Below are 22,480 nucleotides of genomic sequence, written 5' to 3' on the forward strand. Positions count from 1 at the left end.
TATCATAATGAAGACACGTAATTCGTTAATAACACCCTTCCGCACATAACTTTTCAGCAGTAGCACTTAGGAATTTATGGACCAGTGCAAACCCACAGTCTCAGCTGCAGGGATAATAATAATGGCTCCCAGAGTTTAGTAATTCCAAGTATGAGCATGATACATGTCTCTTCTTTTTTCCCATTATACTAGAACCATAAAATTTATTTCCCTCCCAGACAGCCAGCATGTACAGCCAATTTGTTATGATTACGATGACATAAAGAGAAGAGGGGGGTTGTGGCTCGAGACGAAGGGACTTCACAAATGTAGAATAACCTTTTTGCACTGATGTCAATATCAAGGGAATTCGGAGGCTGACTGGGGATCCAGATGTCACAGACGAGATTTCTACGCAGATGAATTGCTGAGCTCTCAACTGGCTTTTCTAGTGCCCTTCAATGTCAGCTGGTGCTGAACTGTACTCAGACCTGATCTGTGTCTAGCTTGTGTCAAGGGCAATGGTGAGCTGAGAAAGCCCATGCTCTAGAAGAAGTACAGTGCTACAGATAGCTGCTGAATTTGTTACCTTCTGGTGACACCATTCCTCTGCAAAAATAAATGATCCTGGCCCCAGGCAGATTGACATTATCCATAACAATCTGCAATCTTGTTAGCTCTGGAACCAAAAAGAGGCGGCTAGAATTCATGAATGCCTCCATACAGTGAGAGTTAACCCATGGAGACAAAACTGCAGCACACTTAATTACCTGTTACAATTGAGAGAGATTCCACTCTTGGCAGAAAGAAAACATAATCAAGAGATAAATCTCTCTAAAGAAGTCCAAACGCAACTTATTGAGTGACTCCTAGGTAGCAAGCATTGTCCTGGGGCACTTACACAAACTGCTTCACTTAATTCTCAATATGATGCTTTAGTATTCCCTATTTACAAGTAATCTACATAATCACAGTGAGGGAATGACGAAGCTCTCCTCAGACAGGGTTGTCAAGCCCAAAGCTCTTCTTGCTGCTATCCCACCCTGTGCTAGATTGCTACTTTTGTCACTGAAAGATGGACTTTAATGATCTAATTCCTTTCCTTCTTGGAGCTAGTTTGGCCTTAGTAACTTGCTTGACCAATAGAATGGGGTGAACATGACGTCCTTTGACTTGAGTCTACGCTATAAGCGACCTTGCAGCTGACATCCAGGACCACTTGAGACAATCACTCATGAAGTCCGGAGCCACCATGAAAGAATATGTACAGAAGCCCTGAGACTAAATGTGAAGGATACCCAGTTGAACCCAGCTTTCCAGCCACCTTCACCAAGATGTCAGGCATAAACCATCCTGGCCTATCTCAACCAGGCCAACCATCTCCAAGTGACACCAGTTGACACCATGTGGGGAAGAAAAATCATCCAGCTGATCCCTAGACAAATTCCTGACAGACAACATCATCCAATATTATAAAATGATAGCTGCTATAAGTACAGAGTTTTGGGGTGCTTGGTTATGCAGCAATAAATAACTGCAAAAAGGTTTCTTCTCTGATATTACTACACTGTGAACCTGAAGACGGTCTTGGGTAATAGTGTTGAAAAATGGAATATCCTCCTGACCTTTGATAAACAGGATTTGATTTTTTGTTCTACTATTCAGGTTGGGATATACCTGGGTGAATAAAGAGGAAAAAGAAAGACGAGGAGGAGAGAAAGATGTTACCCGCAGATAACATTTTGAGAGGTACCAAAGAGAAAGTGGATTAGGATTCATTTGACTTGAAGCAATGGAAATCTTAATCAAACTGCTTTAAACAAAAACAAAGGAAAGTATGGAATGTATTGGCCAGTGTAACTGAAAACTGTGGTGGCATGTTGCCCTTGGATGTGTCTGATTAAGATGCTCAAAAATATAGTAAAAAATAGGGTTCTCCCCATTTTGCGGCTTCATTTTTCTCTGGGCTGCCTTTATTCTCAAAGCGACTCCTTCCTCATGGTGACAAGATGGTCAACAGTAGCTCTATGCTTATATAACACCATCTCAGCTGCAAATTCTCCAGCAAAAGGAATTTGCATTTGTAAGAGGCTCAGGAAAAGATTCTCATTTGCCTGGATTGGGTCACATGCCCTTCCTTGAGCCAGTTCCTGTGATAGAGAAAGGAAATATTCTGACGGGCCAGGTCGCAGTCAGCAGACCACCCATTAGCACTGGGGGTAGGTCAGCCCCACCTTTACCAGGTGGGCTGACAGTGCTACTTCCCAAAGGAGCCCTGTGTATTTTTTCCATCATAAGGACTGAAGGATAAATATTACCGAGAAGAAAATCCACCTTCCCAAGGGCAGTCAGAAGGAAATACCTATTCCTTCTTCACATAATTAAAATCATGCTAATGGCTTGACTTCACTTGCTTATCTAAAGTATGGCTATAATTTAATATTTGCATAAGATTACTTTAAACAAACTTATGATCTTCATCTCTTTCACATCCATTTTGCTCTTCCCTCTCCTGTGTGAGAACACAGTCCCCTGCTCCCCAGGGTACTGGTGGTCTCATGCTGCTCTCTGGCAGCCCACATCCTCTCACCAAAGTCCTACCCTCCCTGGTGAGTGCCCTGTTTTCCAGATTAATCTTCTTCCTAAGAACTAGACGACTGCCACCAACTAGCTGAGCCGGTCACCAACCTGTTCTTGGCTGCTTCTTACTGTAAAATTAGGGGACTGTGTGAGTAGCCTCCAATGGACCTTACATAAACAATTTCCTCAGACTTTTCACTGAGGCAAACCCTGTAAAAGCAAACCCTAAGCCAATCGCATATCTCATTGCCATGGCTGGATGAGAGGAAGAAACTCTTGTTCTCCCTCATAAATCCATAGAGGGGCAAACTTACAGTCTCTTCCTCACTGTGGAGAGAGATGATGTCAACACTCCCAATCTCTTTCTCCCTTTGCTTGTTCCTCCCCTCAGCTGGGAGAGATGCTAATCTGTTTGGTGGCAGCCTGACTCCACTAGAGCCCGTTTCCATGCTTGATGAAATCCCAGACCACTGCTCACCCGTGGAGTGGCATCTGGTTCTCTGACAGATCTGTGCTAAGGCAGTGAGGTCCCTTTCCTACTCTCGCCCAAGCCACAGTACTTCCTGTCTCTGGGTACTTGACCTCTTTGGGAGAATCTACTGCACTTGGTAGGGATACTTGTCATTCTCTCTGCATTTCAGCTCCTCCTGCCCTCCAGAAGCAGTCTTTGAACTTTAATTAAGGGGGACTGGAAGGCTGCACAGCAGACCTGACTCTCTTTGTAATACAGAGGTTTTTATTTGGATTGGGTGAGAGGAAACCTAACCTTGGCCTCAGGTCTAAGCCACATTTTCCAATCTTAATTTCCCAGAGCCGAGAATTTTATTCACGACTTCTTTGCCTAAAATGATGATACTTTGGACCCCCATTTGGCTAGTGATCCTTCTCTTATAGGTGAGAACCTGGCAGAGAGGAGAGGTAATTTTTAGCTCTTGTCTACCTCTAACAGCCATTTCCAAACTACTTTCACATTCGTTCTTACCATTTCTTTCTCAAACTGTCTTGTGATACTGCCAGGCAGGGCTTATTAATTTCAATTTGCAGCCAAGAAAACAGAGATTTAGAAAGTTATGTGACTCAACCATAGTCTAACGAGTTAGTGGCAGGGTGGTACTAAATGGAAGTGATCAGACACTGAGAATAGACAGAATCTCACAGTCATAGGCACACTAACATTCTACCGGAAGAATAACTCAGTCAGCAGTCACTGCTTATCCCTTGTACTACTCCGGCAAGAAACTGTTATAAAAACTTGAGAGTTCCAATCCTTATGTACTACAGAGGATACAGGCGAAAAGAAAATCATTCAGATAACAAAGTATCATAATGTCAGGTGCATGATTTAATTTCTAAGCTACTGTGACACTGTGACCATGCAGATCACAAAAATAACACATTGCAGATGTTTTATCCACGTAGATCTGAGTGAACGCTATGGAACTGTATGCCCTGGTGAATATGTGTGCGTGTGTTGCTTCTGTTGTTCTTAAGGACGTTATTGGATAGGATATTGGATATCACTAGAGATAATGCAAGCCTGAAAGCCTGTCAAATTGAGGCAGTACACACACCTGCATCCAGCCGTCCACCACCACAGCCGTTCTGGCAGCTGTCAGTGTTCCCACCCTCCCCCACATAACTGGGAATATCAAGCCACATGCAAGTTATGTCTGCTTATGTACAGAGAGGACACGAGGTGACAGATAGTGAATAGGAAAGCCATGGCAATCTCACCACTTCTAATACTAACCCAGACAAAGTAATGAAATATTTTTGGAAATGATACCCTGAACATATTTGGTGTAGAGGTGGAATCCTTCAAGAGGAAAATTTTCCCACAATCTCATTATTTCAAATTAATATGTAAATATGTCTTTGCATGTTGAGCAAACCCAGTGGAAAAAGAACTAACTGATGACCATTCTCTAGATTCCTTGTCTCATACTAGGAAGTGGTATGAGGTTAAGAAACTATTTTCACTTAACATTCCTTGGTTTTATAGGTAGTTTTTCTATTTCACTTTGTGTGCGTGTACATGCATGTGTGTATGTGTATGTGTGTGTGTGTGTGTGTGTGTGTGAGAGAGAGAGAGAACAATCTTGAATGTTTTGTGTGACATTTGGATCACTTTGCGCTGTGTTTATAATAAAACAAGGGGCAGTAAAAAATAAGGTCAATTCCATAGTCCATGATTTGCAACCAAGATATAGAAGGAATAGGAGAATTCTGGAATTCTTAGAGAATGATGGCCAAATGTAATCACATGCCTACTCCATAGTAGATGCTCACCATGTCTTTGTTGAAAGAATGAACTTAAGTTAACTGGGTTCATCACAGAATCTATTGATTGAATACATGTTAAATGACTATTGTCATTTCCAGAATTGGAATGACTACTTATTTCCAGAATTGCCACTACTTGGTAGTAGTGACAGACTTGTGCTTGTATGAGAGAGGATCTAGGAGATAAGGATAAAAGAAGGTATATTCTTTCTGTTTATTTTTATTCACCAAGGAACTGTTTTATAAAAGTACCAGAGACTATCAAGTTGTATAATCATAGATGCAAATAGTTAAGCCCACCTCTTCGTCTAAGTAGCTTTCCCTCTTGTATCTGGAGGGAAAGCCTTTTGATCACAGCTGTTCCGACACCCACTTCTCTCCAGAGAATGTTTCAGCCCCTGCCATGGAAGGTCTTGCCACAGACAAGCTATTGAGAAGACGGAGAGGCAAACGTACACATGCACAGGAGAATGTTTACATACGAGGATGTGTTAAACAAGCGTTTTGAATCCCAGCAGCTAGTGGCTCCTCGGTTCCACTGTTCTGCCTGATTCTTGCATCAAGGGAAGTTGAAAACTTCAGAAAAGACTGAACATGAATTCCTCAACATATGTGGGACCTGTTAACATTCTCCTTCCTACAGATGAACAGGAGAATCGGCACTGAATTTATTGCCCTTATGATTGGATCTAATGATATACATAATATATATCAAGATTCAGTGGGAAAGGGGATGATGTCAGCAAAAATGGCAGATTAAGCACCTCCGAAAATTCTTTTCTCCATAAAAGCAATGAGAAAACTCACCAAAATTGTCAGAATCAATATTTTTCAGAATGCTAGAAATTAACCAAAGACTTCTAGCAACCTGGGTAGTGTTTTTTTTTTTTTGTTTTTTCTGTTTTGTTTTGTTTTGTTTGTTTGTTTTTAAGAAAAACAGCTGAATCTTGGTTAAGGACTGTAGCCTTGAAAATGGACAGCTCAAAATCACAGTGAAAACCAGCAGCCTTGAAGCCACTGGAGGGTAGAAAATGGCACTCCTATAAAGCTTCATTCCAAGAGAATTGTCACTATTTGACCTGTTAGTTCCTGGAAGACCCTACTTATAAAGATGGCTTTATTTAACGTGACTCAGAGCTGATTCAGTGCAAGTCTTTTCCCCAAGCACATGATCAAAAACAATTATAGGCAATTGTTTAACTTTGAAGCTGCTTAAATTGGTAAATAACAGTTGGGAGAAATAACCGGATGACTAAAAATTTTAAAGGAAAACTCTGGGGAATGAGAATTCTATAGAGGCTTGGAAAAGCTCTGAGATGCTCCTGGGAATTAAGCAGGTCACAAACACAGGTAGGTCTGTGCACATTTCCAGAACTGCGCATATGATTAAGAAAGACCTGGAAGGCCCTAAACTCTCACCTCTGGCTGACCTTGAGGTTCTGTGCAAGCAGGAAGTGAAGGCTAAGGCAAAATTGTAAATTATTTGGCTAAGCACTGAAGTAGTGCCCCAATACACAGAGAAAGCCCCTGAGCAAAGACTGGGAGATTTAATGGTTCAGGAATTTAAGGAAACCTCTGTCCAATCATTAGTGGACCACTATACTAACCAAGTAGAAACCCAGGTAGCCACACATGACAAAGAGAACAGACTTCACAGAACTGATGCAGCAAAGTCATTAAACAAACAGAAACAAGACACAACAACAGCATACCCTGGGAAGGAGGATGAACTTGATTTCCAGAACTGCCACATTATTTTGTTTTGCATATCCACTCAGCTACAAAAACTTATGAGGCAAGCAAAGAAACAATAAAAGCATGGCCTGTACAGGAGGAGGAGAAAAGCAACCAACAGGAAACTATCCCTAAGGAAGCCCAGACGTTGAATCTACTAGACATGTACTTTAAATGAGTAATTTTAAATATGTGCAAAGAGCTTTTAAAAGAAAACCATGCCTAAAGACTAAAGAAAATATGGGAATGAGGTCTCACCAAGTGAAGAGTATCAATAGAGATAAATTATAAAAAGGAACCCAAAATAAATTCTGGAATTGAGAAATACATAAACGTAATGAAAAATGCACTAAAGGGATTTCAACAGGAGATTTGAGCAGCCAGAAGAAAGACCCTAACAACGGGATCCCAAAATACATGAAGCAGAAACTCTAAGAGTTAAAGAAATAATTAGCAAATTCAACAATAGTTAGTTGGAACTTCAATATCTCATTTTCAGTAATGGGTAGAACTAGAAAGCCAGCAAAGAAAAAGAAGGCTTGACCCATAGTATAAACCAGGTAGCCCTTACAGATATCTCTAGAACTCTGCATGCAACAGCAGTGGAACACACATCCTTCTCAAGTGCACATGGAATAGAATTTTTGTTATCATAAAAGAAGCCTCAATAAATTTAAAAAGATGAAAATAATACAACGTATTTGTCCAGTAATAGAAGGACATTTGGGAATTCAAAAATATGTGGAAATTAAGCAACACTTCTTAAAAAAAAAAAAAAAAGAATCAAAGAAGATATCACAGAGGAAATCAGAAAATACTTTGAAAAGAAAATGTTATATTTATGTATGATGTGATACACATTACACATGATAAATACTTATGGAAAAAAACTGAAGACACAGCAAACCAAACTTAAGGAAGACAACGCAAACAGCACTTGAGGCAAATTTATATCTGTTGTATGAGTCAGGATTCCCCAGAGAAACAAAACCAACAAGGTATATATAAGAGAAGATTTATCATAGGAACTGGCTTATGGGATTGGGAGGCTGAGAAGTCCCCAGATCTGCTATCTGCAAGCTGGAGAACCAGAAAATCTGGTAGTGTAATTCAGATGGAGTCTGAAGGCCTAAGAAATAGCCCAGCCGATGTCCAAAGGCAGGAGAAGATGGATGCCTCAATTCAAGCAGAAAGAATGAATTTGCCCTTTCTCCACCATTTTGTTCCATTCACATCCTCAAGGAATTGGATGACACCTGTCTATATTGGTGAAGGCAATACTTTTTATGCAGTCTACTGACTCAAATATTGATCTTCTGGAAACCCCTTCCCAGAAACATCTAGAAAAAAAAAATGTTTTCCCAGCTATCTGAGCAACCTTTGGTCAAAACTGACACATAAAATTATCCACCATGCTTGGGGCGCCTGGGTGGCTCAGTCAGTTAAGCATCTGACTTCAGCTCAGGTCATGATCTCGCAGTTCGTGGGTTCAAGCCCCACATCAGGCTCTGTGCTGACAGCTCAGAGCCGAGAGCCTGCTTCGGGTCCTATGTCTCCCTCTCTCTATGCCCCTCCCCTGCTTGCACTCTATCTCTCTGTCTCTCTCAAAAATAAATAAGCATAAAAAATGTTTTTTAATTATCCACCATGCTTGTAATTGTCTATATTAAAAAAAAAGACTTTAAACCAATAACCTAATCTTGTATTTTAAGAAACTAGGAAAGAGAAATAAACTATACCAAATACAACAAAAGGGAGAAATCATGATTATTGTCGAAATAAATAAAATGGATAGTAAAAAATAAAGAACAGTCAACAAAATTAAACATTTAACTGGAATGACAAAAATGAAGAGATGGCACTCAAATTACTAAAATCAGGGAATTAAAGAGAGGACATTACTCCTGACTTTACAACAACAAGAAGAACCAAAAGGTATTATAAGGGGATGCTATGGACAATTGTATGCCAACAAATTAGATAATCTAGATAAAACAGACAAATTCAGATAAAGACACAAACTACCAAAATGGACTCAAGAAGAAATAAAATTTCTGAATAGAACTGAAAAAAGAGATTGAACTGGTAATCAAAATATTTTCCACAGAGAAAAGCCAATGAATGTAGTGGTGAATTCTGCTTAACATTTACAGAATAATTAACAATAATCATTCACAAACTCTTTCAAAACACAGAAGAGGAGGGAATACTTCCTAATGCTTCTATGATGCCAGTATTACCCTGTTACCAAAACCAGGGAAAGATGTAACAAGGAAAAAAATCTTTTAATACACAGATATCCTCATTAAAATATAGCAAACAAAATTTAGCAGCATATAAAAAGGATTATGCATCAGGACCAATAGGGATTAATTCCAAGAATGGCTGAGTAATGTAATATGTCATATCAACTGTCAATAGTATACATTCATCACCTCAATAGATACAGAAAAAGCATTTTGTATATTCCAACACTGCTTCATAATAAGAACATTAAACAAACAAGGAATAGAAAATTACTTTCTTAATCTGATAAAGGCCATCTACAAAGAAACCTACAACTAACATCATACTTATTTGTGAAATAATGACTGCTTTTCCCCTAATAATAAGAGTAGGATGTCTACTCTCACTCCTTCCATCCAACATTATACTGGAGGTCTAACTAGGGCAATTAGATAAGGAAAAGATAAAAAAGGCACGCAAACTGGAAAAGAAGAAGTAAAACTGTCTCTACCTGAAGATTACATAATCTTGTATATAAAAAAAAGCTTAAAGGAATATATTAGAAAACCATTAAAACAAATAAATTCAGAAAAGTTGCAAAGTACAAGGTTAATATGCAAAAAAATCAATTGCATTTCTATACATAAGCAATGAAAAATTCAAAAAGGAAATTAAGAAAGCAATTTTTATGTAGTATAGCATCCCAAAACATATATATTTGAGAATAAATTTAACAAATGAAATATAAAAGTTGTACCCTGAAAACTATAAAGCATTGTTGAAAAAGAATAAGGAAGACCAAAATGAATGGACATCTTATGTTTCTGTTTTAAATTTAATTTTATTAACATCTATTAAATCAAGCATCCCTGGCTGCTACAGTGTAGAGCAGACAGGTATAGTCAGGAAACGACTTTATTTTGAGCAGACGGAGCTACTACACAGCACTTAGCAGCTACACTGTTGTCCGAATCCTGCTTTGGACCCCGATGTTAATTGATCAGAAGATTTAATATTGTTGAGATGGCAGTACTCTCCCAAACTTACTCAATACAATTCTTACCAAAATCTCAGCTGGCTTTTTGAGATACTGACAACCTGATCATAAAATGCATATGTAAACTCAAGGGACACAGAATAGTCAAAACAATCTTGGAAAAGATTCTCAATTTAAAACCTTGCTAGAAAGCTACAGTAATCAAGACATTACAGTATGGATATAAGAATAGACATATAAATCAGTGGAATAGAATTGAGAGTCCATAATATGCCCTTACATTTATGGTCTACCCATTTTTGACAATGGTACCAAGAAATTCAATGGGAGAAAGAATTGTCTGTTCAACAAACATTGAAGGGACAAGTGTATATCTATACAAAGAAGAAGGAGGAGAAGAAGAAGAAGGAGGAGGAGGAGGAGGAGGAGGAGGAGGAGGAGGAGGAGGTTTCTTCTTTACCTCACACCAACACAAAAAAATAACTAAAAATCAACCACATAAAAGCTAAAACTATGAAACTCTCAGAAGAAAACACAGAAGTAATCTTTGTGACCATAGATTAAACAATCATTTCCTAGACATAATACCGAAAACCTAAGCAATCAAAGAAATAACAGATAGTTAGACTTTGTCAAAGTTAAAACCTCTTGTGCTTTGAAGGAAAGTATCACGTGAAAAGACAACCCACAAAATGGGAGAAAATATTTGCAAATCATGGACTTATCCAGAATAAATAAAGCAACTTATAATTCAACAAGAAGGCAAACAATCCGATTTAAAAATGGACAAAGAACTTGAATAGATGTTTCTCCGAAAGTACACAAATGGTCAACAAATACATAAAAAGATGCTGAACATCACTAGTTATTAGGAAAATTCAAATCAAAACCACAATGAGACATCATTTTATACCCACTAGGATGACTATAATAAAAAAAAATAAAAAGTACTAGTGAGAATGGACAGAAATTGGAAACTTTCTACATTGCTTCTGTAAATATAAAATGATATATCTGCCTTGGAAAATATTATGATAGATTCTAAAAAAGTTAAATATAAACCTACTAAATGACTCGGCATTTCCACTCCGAGATATATAGCCAAGAAACTTGAAAACATATATTCTACAAAATGCCGTATACAGATATTCATAGCATCATTATTCCCAATAGCCAAAAAGTGGAAACAAACCAAACATCCATCAACTGGTGAATGGATAAACAAAATTTTGTATGTAAAAACAATGGAATATTATCTAACCATATAAAAATGAAGTACTATTATATACTAAGGCATGGGTAAACCTTGAAAAAAACATCATATTTAGTGAAATAAACCAGGCACAAAAGGTCTGTGATATATAATGTGGATGGCTTATAAATGCAATCAGAGGATTCCATTTATGTAATAATGTCCAGAATAGACAAATACACAGAGACAGAAAGATTAGCGGTTTCCAAGAAGTATGGACTGACTGCTAATTGTTATGGGATTTCATTTGGGGGTGACAAAAATGTTTGAGAAGTGCATAATGATAATCCCTGCACAGCCTGTTAACAGACTGAAAACCAATGAACTGCATATTTGTAAAGGGTGAATTTTGTGGTTTGAAAATGATAATTCTGGTAAAAGAAAAGATTCAGTGGCTATATCCATCCAAGCAGTGTGAAGAAAAATTTCTAATTAAAATTTATATTTTTCAATGAAGTAGCATAATAATATTCAAAGAACTAAGAAAAGTCAATGTTTTCATATTTTATAGCTACTTGGAACATTTTCCTCCCTAGATAGAATAATTTCTCCATGACATCTAAAATAAGGACTAAATTTCAAGAACTTGAGATTCAATATCCCTTCATAATTTTAATATTCCCAATTTAAGCACAGAGTGCATAGCAGCACATACTATCCTGCTTACTGAATTGTCTAGGATTAGCATTCTTTGCCCAAGAGCAGTAAGTGCAGAGTAGGCCAAAGGTCTAGAGATGGAGGGAAGGAGTGGAGTTCAAGTCTGAAGGCAGTCTCCTGGCAGATTTTACTCTTCCTCTGGGGGGGGGTCATTTATTTTCTACTAAGATAGTCAACTGATTGGATAAGGCCCGCTCACATTACGGAGGATAATCTGTTTTAATCAAAGTTTACTGATTTAAATGCTAAGTTCATCTAAAAATAAAAACCAAAAAAACCCAAAAACAACAATAACAAAACACGTTCATGAAAACATCTAGAATAATGTCTGGCCAAATATCTGGATATTGTATTGTAGCCAAAGTGACACACAAAATTAGCCATCATGGACATGGTAAGATGGGCTAATATTAAGAAATCAGAGGGGCACCTGGGTGGCTCAGTAGGTTGGGCATCCAATTTCGGCTCAGGTCATGATCTCACAGTTCGTGGGTTCAAGCCCCGAGTCAGGCTCTGTGCTGACAGCTATCTCAGAGCCTGGGGCCTGCTTCAGATTCTGTATCTCCCTCTCTCCGTGACCCTCCCCATGCTAACACTGTCTCTCTCTCTCTCTCTCTCTCTCAGAAATAAATAAAACATTAAAAAAATAAAATACAAATGTAAAAAAAGTAAAAAAAAAAAACCCCAACCATGCTTAAGCAACTCTCATCCTTAAAAAGAAAACAAAGGAAAATAGTTTCCCACTAAGGAAGAATTCCAAAGCCTTGTACTTGTGGCAAAAATAGAAAAGACTTACCCTTCCACCTGAAACAACCACAAAACAAACAAAATATAAGAAATAGAGGTTCTCGGGATGCCTAGGTGGTTGAGTGTCTGACTTCGGCTCAGGTCAAGATCTTGCTGTCTGTGGGTTCGAGCCTCGTGTCGGGCTCTGTGCTGATAGCTCAGACCCTGGAGCCTGCTTCAGATTCTGTGTCTCCCCCTCTCTCTCTGCCTCTCCTCACTTGTGCTCTGTCTCTCCTGTTCTCAAAAATAAATAAAATTGGGGCGCCTGGGTGGCTCAGTCGGTTAAGCATCCGACTTCAGCTCAGGTCATGATCTCACAGTTTGTGGGTTCGAGCCCCACATCAGGCTCTGTGCTGATGGCTCAGAGCCTGTTTCAGATTCTGTGTCTCCCTCTCTCTCTACCCCTTCTTCACTCATTCTCTGTCTCTCAAAACTGAATAAATGCTAAAAAAAATTTTTTTTAAATAAATAAAACATAAAAAAATGAAATCGGGTTTCTTGAAACATTAGGCATGAGGTAGTGAAGGCCATTGGACCCTAAGAGGTGGGAAACGAACAATGAAAGCTACATTCCAAGCTAAAATTGCTACAGTTTCTCCAGCTAAGGAGCAGAAAGGGAGAACCCAGGTCGACTCCCTGAATGGAGAGATCAGAGCTGAGAGACCGCAGAGAGCAAGGCAGCTAGAATCCACAGAGCAGAGTCCCAGAAAGCAGGGAGCTACCCAGGGACAGAACTTAGAGACCTGCGAGGGTCCCCTGGAGTGCTCAGCTCAGCAATAAGTGCATACGAGGAAACTATCAGAGGCTGAAGGAAGACCCACCAGAAGAGATAAAAGGGAGCACTATTAGGGACCCACACAGGGCGAGGAATAATACCTGCTCCAGCTGGACTCGAAAATCTCAGAATTCACAGGGCATTGGGTTGAGTGCTGATAAGACTCCCGCCTTGGTAGGGGGAATGATTTGCCCTAGAATGAGCACTGCTCAGGGGCGCCTGGGTGGCTCAGTTGGTTCGGCATCTGACTTCGGCTCAGGTCATAATCTCACAGTTCGTGGGTTCGAGCCCCGCGTCGGGCTCTGTGCTGACAGCCAGCTCAGAGCCTGGAGCCTGCTTCACATTCTGTGTCCCCGTCTCTCTCTGCCCTCCCCTGCTCACGCTCCGTCTCTCTCTGTCTCAAAAATAAAAATAAACATTAAAAAAAAAAAGATACTTTAGAACGAGCACTGCTCTGATGCCTTCTTCCAATCTCAAAAGGAAGCCCAAAAAGGATTACACCATATCCAAGTAACTGAATCCCAGAACAAAGATCCAACAGTATTTACAGGAATACAGAGATATCCGGCACCCAACAGGCACAATTTATAATGTCTGGCGTCCAAACAAAAGTTGCCAGGCATGTGAAAAAGCAGAAAAATGTGATCCATAATAAAGAGACAAAAACAACTGAAAATGACCCAGTCAGAGAGCCAATATGCTGGCTCTGCGTGCTTCCCTTTGCTTCCTTAGTGGCTGCAGGCGCAAAGATGGAGCCCTGCTCCAGCATCCGAATTTAAGTAGTGACGCAATAGTCTCCCGCCTCACATGGGACACTTAGGTTCCTCTTCCCTGCAAAGGCTCTCAGCTCTGGGATACTCCTGCCTGAAGGAGACCCTCACCACCTGCCGGGAAACTTCAGCCCCACTCAGCATTCGGTTTCTGTCCCAGTCCTGGTCCACAGAGGTGTGGGGGGTTTTGTTCGTTTATTCATTCATTCATTCATTCATTCATTCATTCATTCATTTTGCTTTTGAACATGACTATGTCTTTTTAGTTTTCTATTTTTACCTCGTCTTACCATGTGTTTGGAGCACAAGGGAAGCTTCAAAACGTGACCTGACCACACCATCTCAACCGGAAGTCCCCACCCGGTACTTCCTGAGACTCCTCCCCCGCTTTCACTGACACCCACTCACTTCCGGTTTTCCTCTCACCTGGCAGATCCCTGGCTTTCTCTGAGTCCTCCTCTTCCACTCACCCATGAAACGTCCAAGGGTTCCGTTCTCTCCTCATTCTGTGATAAAGAGAGTAATCTGAGGTTTTGTCGGTGTGTGATCCCCTGAAACGTTATAAAAATTCAGGGTTTTTTTCCATCATAATAAAAAGTTACAAATGGTATTTAAAGCTAGAGTTCATTTTCTTTTTTTTTTTTTTAATATTTTTATTTATTTCTAGGAGAGAGAGAGAGACAGTGTGAGCAGGGGAGGGTCAGAGAGAGAGGGAGACACGGAATCTGAAGCAGGCTCCAGGCTCTGAGCTGGCTGTCAGCACAGAGCCCGACGCGGGGCTCGAACCCACGAACCGCGAGATCATGACCCAAGCGAAAGTCGGACGCTTAACCGACTAAGCCACCCAGGCGCCCCTAGAGTTCATTTTCATAAGAAGAAATCTTGCCGCCGGGATGTGTGTAATGGATGTAATTCTTCGGCTATTAAGAGTGAACCCTGAGACTGTCGTAAATATACGAGACGTGGACGGATATTTAAGCTACATTTGAAAACAGGAAAAAGGAAAATATCTCTCAAAAGTCCATTCAGTTAGTGAGAGATGTAATTGGGTCTCTGTAAGTATTGACAGTAGGTAGAGTACATAAGAATAAACCGAGTTGGTTAAATGAAAGGCTAATTAAGGGTTGAGTGTGCATCTCCCATTAATTATGGGTGAAGGCTGATTGTGCTTGTGTGTTTGTGAACATTTTCAGTCATCACATATTTTGGTAGTGCCTTTCACAAGCTGAGGATACCCACGTGAACAAGACACAGTCTCCGCCTCCACTGAATTTACAGTTTAGTCTTTCGTGTTGTTTGGTTTTGTTTTGATTCTGCCTCTCTCTTCCCTAAAGGAAACTGCCTGAATGTAGCAGCCTAAGAAGGAAGGGATCAGGGTGACATGAAGAGGAATGGGGGTACCTAAGGTAGTTCTGTTTGCAACATCCTCAAGGAGTTCTGCTTGAGAATGAAACCTAAAGAGGAATGTAACAGGGTGGATTTCCCCCCCTGCAAGCTAATTGCCTCCTTTTCCTTGCTAATTGGGCAGAGCTGCACAAATAAGCTGAAGGGGAAAAAAATCAAGAAAGAGTGGGCACATTTCCCCAAACACCTCCCTGTTCTCTGATCATCTTACGAGAGCTCATTTTAGAACCGGAGGTCAGAGGGGCTCAGGGCTGAGGAAAAAGTTCGCATGTAAATGAGCCAGGCCCCTCTTTTACAGAAGAGCTGATTAAGGGACTGGTCGACAAAGTGTACAGAGTCCCTGCTCTCTGACACCACAAAGTATCTATTACATGAGAACTTCCTTCTGGCGCCAGGAGGCATTTAGTTTTCACTTGGGTGTTCTAGAGGGGATGAGGCACTGGGTGGAGTCGGGGGCGTGGGGGATTGGAGAGCTGCTAAAATGAAAGCAGCTCAGCAGGGGAATGACTCTTTTGGGAGATGGGTGGAGATAATACCCTAAGAACTAACCTTGTGCGATGCTCTACAGTGTGGGGGTGGGGGGGGGACTGAACACTGGGCACTCTCCAGCAGGTGAGCTGTGCACGGAGAAACAAGTCCCAGAAGGTGAGCAAGTGGCCCAAGGCATCTTCTAAAGTCCACAGCAATGGGGATTCCTTCCAGTGGGCGCCACACGGCAGGGCACCATTGTCTCCTGGGTTAACTCCACAAGTTACGGGGCTTGGGGCCACATACTGGAGACCAGAGCTGTGTGCTACATTTCAAGGGATGTTTTGGTAGTGACATATTTTCACACTTCCAAAGTACTGCCGATAAACACTAAAAATCTCCTGGCACAGAAGTTTCTTAGCTTCTGCCCCAAAGTGAAAGTCTATCTCAAGAGAGTTAAAAAAAAAAACAAACAAACCAAAAAACATTGCACTCAGACTAGCTCACTCTTCAGGATGCCCCCGAATCAATGAAGCCCAGCGATTCTGCACCACAGGGGCCTTTTCTTCCTGAGTGCTGGTGTGCTTTCTGCGGCTAACGGAGTAGTCAAAGCCATTTGCAGGAGATACACAACATGCCAGGCGCGGAACAGTTTACACTTTGAATCCACGAATATTGCTTCAAAAAAAATCTTTTCCCAAAGCCACCTACATTTTTACTTGTCAAGACAATCAAGGAAGATTTTTTTCCTTCCCTCTTGAATAGCAGAGAAAATCATGTCTCTGAACCTTATTTCTCTCTCCCCTTTTCCATTCTTAATTCGGACTTTTCTCCTGTGAGCCTCCGCAGACCTGATGTGTCTGGCCACTGGCCGGTCTACACAGTAAGGCCTCTGGGGCCTCCAAGGGGGCCCAGATCTTGGTGCAACGTTGGGTAAATAAACCAGCAGCGGGCGAGTGGTTGTGTTGTGGACGACAGAGAATTCCTCTTGTCCATTCTGAGTATTCCCACGGGTGCCTCACCACTTACTTGGTAGCGTCCAAGGGCCAGGAGTCCCTTTCCTTCCTGGGTTGGGAGTGGGGGTGGAGGGGACATCCTGGACGACCCAGGACAGAGGCTTCAGAGGGCCTGGAGCTGGGCCTGTGGCTTCGTGTAGACGAAGAAAGAAGAGGCAGGGCCTGGGGTGAGGCTTGCCTAACTCTGTGCCCCACGACCTGCTCCCAGCTGAGCTGCTACCCAAGTGACAGCCTCCCACATGACCGGCATACCCATGACTTGCATTCCGTGTGACCGGCGCATTTCACCTCCCTGGCCTACGCATCCTGCTCCTTAAGCACCGAAAGGCTAATGAACTGGGCCATGGACACCTAGCTAATGTCATGCCTGGGGAATCAAGCCCAACGCTTCTCCAGAGTTAAGGCTTCCATCACAAAGTGGGGTAGAGTGTTTCTCAGCATGTTCTAGGGTTGGGTGGGTCACGTGAGGTTGAGTATGCGTGGTGAGGTGCAAGGGACATGACAGAGATAAGGGAGAACATACGTGATGTCACGTGTGCCTCTCAAATTATCATGCTTTTTCCCACGAGCGTGCAGCCTCTGAGTGAGTGGGAGTTGGTCTCACAGCAAACATTAGACACTCCATCTATAGGTGCATAGTTAATCCCTACATTATCCAAAAGAAAATAATTTGAGCCACATATATAAATCGAAATCTTGAGTAGCTGTCTTATAAAAGCAAACAGAAACAAGAGAAAATAATTTTAATAACATTTCTTTTAACCCAATATATCCAAAACGTTATCATTGTTAGACATAATTTTGGAAACATCAATGAGATATTTTACATTATCTTACTCATATTGGCTTCAATACCTTGTATGTGTTTTATAATAGTGTAGATGACTAGCCACAGCTCAAGTTCTCAATACCCTTCTGTGGCTAAATGACTTCCATATTGGCCGATTGGAGACTCTCTTTTTGGAGATTAAAGGTATGGGCAATTTATTCAGCCAACCAGATAGCTCAGAATATCAGGAGACTTTAGGAAGGTACCACCAGGAAAGTCATGTGGGGGGGGGAGGGGCCTGTTTCCATGCAAAGGCATCCCACACCAATCATTTCTTAAGTGTTTACTTACTTATGCTTTGTCCTGGTGTTCACAGAAAGTAGATGCAAGCACTGCTCTCCCGAAACCCTAAACCCACCTGACCAGCCCAGATTCAGACTTTCTCCTCTAGGGCTTCCAACAAAGTTAGAACGGGCAGTGGCCATAAATGACCTATTTTCTGTGGTCTCTAATTATTAACCCACCTCAGTCCACACTTTTAGAAAACCTAAGTTTTAGATATTTTTAATACATTTTTAAATGTTTATTTAATTTGCACGCACAAGAGAGGGAGAGCTTGTGCACATGCATATACAAGTGGTAGAGGGGCAGAGAGAGAGAGGGAGAGAGAGGTTCCAAGCTCAGTGGCGAGTATGATGCAGGGCCCAATTTCAAGACCATGAGACCATGACAGGAGCTAAAATCAAGAGTCAGATGCTTAACCAACTGAGCCATCAGAGCACCCCAATTAAAATATTTAAATTTGTATGTATTTTATTTATTTAAATATTTATTTTAAAATATTTAAATATTGCATTTTAAAATATTTTAATATATTAAGTGCCTTTTCTGTGTTACATCTGAGTGTGCTTTCACATACACCACGATCTCATTTAAGCCTTTCAGTAACTCTGATTTAGGGCTGTTATTTCAGTTTTCTTTTTCTTTTCTTTTTTAAAAGAAATTTTAAAAATGTTTATTTATTTTTGAGACAGAGAAAGGCAGAGCATGAGAGGAAGAGGGGCAGGGGCGGAGGGAGACACAGAATCCAAAGCAGGCTCCAGGCTCTGAGCACAGAACCATGAGATCATGACCTGAGCTGAGGTCAGATGCCCAACCCACTGAGCCACTCAGTGCCCCATTCCAGTTTTCAAATAGGGAAAGTGAGGATTGGAGAAGTGCTGTGACCTTATGGGAAGAGAACTTGGAGAAAGAAAAAGTTTCTAATGCAGGTCCATCCATTTTCCCTCAGTGAGGCCTCCTACAAGATCTATGGGAAATGGCATGTACGTCACACCCTAGCAGCTTGCAGTTAAAGCGAATGAAACATCCTCGTTCCATCTAAAACCCAGAACAAGTCCTGGAGTTCAAAACCTGGGTCAACTCCTAACCTGATACTTATTAGCTGTACGGCATTGGACAAAGCAATTAATAGAAATAAAAATAACTAGGGTCTATTGAACTTCTTCCATATATGAGGGTCTGGCCCAGGCAATTACTCATATACATCCTCTTCCTTATAACATAGATAGTTCATTTTATACATCAGGAATCTGGGCTTCAGAAAAAGTAAATTGCCAAAGGTCATACAGCCAATAAGCAGGAAAATCAGGATTAGAAATCATTTTTAAATGTACNGCCGTCTTAAAGAATTTCAACACCATTAAGGAATACCATAAACACCTGTATATTCATGCTACAAACCTAAAAGGTTGCAAAGCAGGGTGCCTGGGTGGGTCAGTCGGAAAAGCGTTTGACCTGATTTCAGCTCTGGGTCATGATCTCATGGTTCATGAGTTCGAGCCCCAGCTGAGGCTCTGTGCTGAGTCTGCTGGAGATTCTCCATCTCGCTCTCTGCCCCTCCCCCACTCGCACTCTGTCTCTCTCAAAATAAATAAATAAACTTTAAAATAAATTTAAAGAAAAACGGTTGCAAAGCATGGGCAAATAGGAATTGTTTTCAATATGCTTTTTTTTAAAATACAAAAATAAAGCCTTTATGATTTATTTACAATGTATGATAACTTGCTGAAACATTGGAATAGCTGAGCGTTCAAAAGAGATAACTATATTTGCACTGTTCAGCTCATGGGGCTGTTGTATTGAGACAGAAGGAAAAGTAAAATATATCCAAAGTATAGAGGTGACAGACTTCATATGTTACAAACATGTTTAAAGCAAACTGCAGTTATATACTAATATGAAATGTATTTGAAGGTACACTTCCTGATATTTATTGGGAGCCTGCAACTTGAAAAAAAAAGTAAAAGAATAAAAACATTTCTAGAAAGAAAGGAAGGAAAGAAATACTGACAGAAGATAAAAGAAAAATTGTGAAAATAGCTGTCTTTCTTGAAAGAGCAGAGAAAGGGAGGGAAGAAGGAAGAGAGATAAAGAAGAAGGAAAAAGAATGGAAAGAAGGAAACATAAAGAGGCACAAAGAAAAGAAGAGACAAGAAAAAGGAAAGAGCTATGAAAAAAATAAGCAGGAACATTTGGGGTCAGTCAGTTCCTAGAAGAAAAAGAAACTGGCCATGACCTGCTTAGCTTTGAGACTGGGTACAGTTTTTGCAACTGTTTAGAGAAAATCTAGCACTTTCCCCACCATTAATCTTTTCTAAAGAAAGACTTTGTTCTGCACCTGTATAAACAATCCAGATTTATAAAACCTATATGCCTGCCTCTACCGTGTGAGACTATGTATTTATACTGATAGATTCAAGTCATCAATAGGTGATGCAGAAAGCTAGCCTAAGATCCCCTTTTTACCTCCTTTGCTCCCCCTTCTTTTTCCTCCCTCCGTCTTCAGCACCTAAGATCAAGTTCAAGTTCAAGCATTCCTATAAAAAACTCTACATTCTGTGAATACGATGCCTTTTCCCAGCCCAGAGAGAACTGAAAATGAGCGATATTTTTATTCAACTGATCTCCAAAGGCGTCCCTGCCCCATCTCAAAACAAAATGACCAAATAAGTGGGGAGAAGACCTCTGCAACCGAGGACGACTGGGAGGGGTCGTGTGAAACATACCCCCACCGGGGCAGCCTGGCCTGGGAGACCAAGGTGGATGATGCCTGAGTGATGAAGTCAGCCCAGGCCAGCCACCTGTTGCGGCACTTCAGGCACGAAGCCGGGAGCATTTGTTCTGCTGAAGAGCTGGTGGAGGGAGGCTGGCCCCCTGGCTTCTGCCCACTCTGTCCTGGGCTGACTGCACATTTCTTTCCTTGCACTTGGCTCGGTCTGGGAGCCTGTGAGCTTTTAGGGAAAGGACGAGTCAACACCTAAGTTGGGTCTGAAGATTCCGATTCCTCACTGGAAAACGTAGTAACCATACCCCAGCTCATAGTGGTTTAATTGTTTTGTTGTTTTGTTGTTTTCTTTGAGTTTCGAGCCTGAGTCATACGGCGTCCAGCCCAGTGTCTGGAGCACAGCAGGTACTCAGTAACTAGCCGTTGGTGCCTCCTTCCAAAGTGAAGAACCCATTCCGGGAGCTCGAGAGCACCTATTGCAAAGGTGCTTTGAGTTAGAAAATAATGAGGCCACTGTTCTGGGTTTTGTTTTGTTTCCTTTGGGGGAGGGAAGTGGGCAGAGGGTTTATTTTTGGTTGGCATGGAACACCATAATTCTGGATGCTATTTTGTCTTTTTTTTTTNGCATTCTGCATCGGGAGTGTGCTCTTCAATACACAACCTAAAAGAGTAATCAATTCCCTAGACTACAATGCAAAGAGCTGGGGCAAGAGCTTCTATCTTATGCATTGTGATATTAACAATAAAATGAAGCATGAAGTTCTCAAGGCAGTGGAAAATAGAAGACATAACGCTTGTGGTGTGTGGCTGGAGAGGCGTGTTAGCGGCTGGAATACGGAGGGGCCAGGGATGCTAAACACGAATTTCCAGTCCGTATTCTACTCACCAGCCCGGTGACTGGGGGTCCTTTACTTAAATTTCTATCTCTGTGGCTTGGCTTGAAGTTCTGTAAAGTGGAAATAACATTTAAGTCACAGATGTTTGAAAACGGAACGAACCGAGGTACTAAAAGTGCTTTGTAAATCATAGAGCCGTGTTGGGGGGAAAGGACAGAAAAAAGGAGAAATGAACTGTTGCTCGGTGCGGTTTGCTTGCTTTGCTCTTAGGCTTTTGTCGGGCAAGCGCAGGACAGGCAGTCCTACAACATGATGCGTTACGAACTTGGGAAACAGTTCCGCTGAAAAGACTGGGAGAGAAGCAGAGGTCGCGATCCAACGGTCTCTAAGTGGCTGGCAATCTCCGCCATCGCTAAGACTAGTTGGGCGTGGAAGCGGGGTGTGTACGAACCCGCTCCCCTCCTTCGCTTGCCCGACACACGTCTCTCACTGTCAATCCGAGGGTCCCACGGACCCGGGGCCCCAAATCTCGGCTCAGCAGAGACTTCCCCTTCCCTGCCCCCAACAGCGGATCCTGAGTGCCGAAAACCCGTCCCCACCCCTTCCCCGCCCCCGCACCACCTCTTGCCCCCCCTTTCCAACCCCCTCTTCGTTGCCCGGGTGGTTTGTTCCGAGGAGTACAAATAAACAGTCCTGTCAAAAGGCGCAGCTAGCGCTAGAGCGCGCGGGGCCGGGGCCGGGGCGCCCCCTTCNGTGCCCCCGGACACGAAGCTCTCGAAGCTGGACACGCTCCGGCTGGCTTCCAGTTACATCGCGCACCTGCGGCAGCTGCTGCAGGACGACCGCTACGAGAACGGCTACGTGCACCCGGTGAACCTGGT

At 41.7% G+C, this 22,480-nt stretch overlaps 1 non-coding gene and 1 pseudogene across 1 annotated transcript; both read right to left on the reverse strand.

Annotated features, from left to right (window-relative positions):
- LOC144221993 (elongation factor 1-alpha 1 pseudogene) overlaps window positions 1–22,009 on the reverse strand; it is a 62,667-nt pseudogene extending 40,658 nt beyond the window's left edge.
- LOC144222002 (small nucleolar RNA SNORA63) lies at window positions 9,652–9,782 on the reverse strand. The gene has a single exon (XR_013332251.1). It is a non-coding gene; the product is annotated as a small nucleolar RNA SNORA63 (small nucleolar RNA).
- Window positions 22,010–22,480: the final 471 nt, after the last annotated feature.

Source organism: Crocuta crocuta, unplaced genomic scaffold, assembly GCF_008692635.1.
Source record: "Crocuta crocuta isolate KB4526 unplaced genomic scaffold, BGI_CrCroc_1.0 scaffold141, whole genome shotgun sequence".
In the NCBI taxonomy this organism is placed as follows: Eukaryota; Metazoa; Chordata; class Mammalia; order Carnivora; family Hyaenidae; genus Crocuta; species Crocuta crocuta.